This window comes from Atta cephalotes (assembly GCF_000143395.1).
Source record: "Atta cephalotes unplaced genomic scaffold scaffold00033, whole genome shotgun sequence".
Lineage (NCBI taxonomy): Eukaryota > Metazoa > Arthropoda > Insecta > Hymenoptera > Formicidae > Atta > Atta cephalotes.
The window spans coordinates 1,725,842-1,726,677 of NW_012130097.1; positions in this window are offsets into that span (position 1 = coordinate 1,725,842).

Here is an 836-nt window from a genome sequence, read left to right on the forward strand (position 1 = left end):
TTTTTTTATTTATGCAATTATTTAATATAGTTACATTTAGCAAAAATTTAACTTAATATAAACACTTTTTTATTGATATTTGTCATACATTTCTATCTTTTCATTTTCTGCAGCATTGTATGTATCTTGTAATAAAATAAACTTTTAAATTAAGTCTGTATATCTCTTTAAGAAAGAAATTATAAAATAAGATTTATTATTGTTATATGAAATTCAATTTATCAAATTAATATAAGATGTGAAAATATCTTCCACTATTTTTTAATTGTTGTTAAATTTTTATAATAAATGAGTATAAAATCCAAAATTTGCAAGAGAATTTGCTAGAATCTTCTATATATATACATACAATAAAAATTACATACAGTCTGTTTAAATAAAAATATTTATAATTATAAGAAAAAGGAAAAAGAAAATCAGAATAGCAATCGGGTAACAGAAACGGGGGATTGTTCCAGTTTGATAAGTGGTGAGTTTGCGAGCCTAACATTCGAAAGTCGAGAGATTTAGAATGGATCGTTCTCTTTGTCGACTCCCACGTTCTCCCTGATCCCCTCTGGTTCTTCGTCCACAGGAAAAGGTGAGATCTCTTATTTTCTTGAAACGTAAATCACGCGACAGACGTTCTAGTTTGTACGAGAGGACTAACGTGAGAAGGAGAGAGAAAAAGGGTTGCAGGAGGAGATAGAGCGCAACCGAGACTGGAGTAATCGCTGAAAGGTGGCGCAAAGAGTTGCGCGAGACAGGGATAGGAGGAACAAGACGATTTGCATATCGCACGAAAGGAATAATCGATGCCACTTAATGTTCCTTCCTCTCTCCCTCTCTCTCTCTCT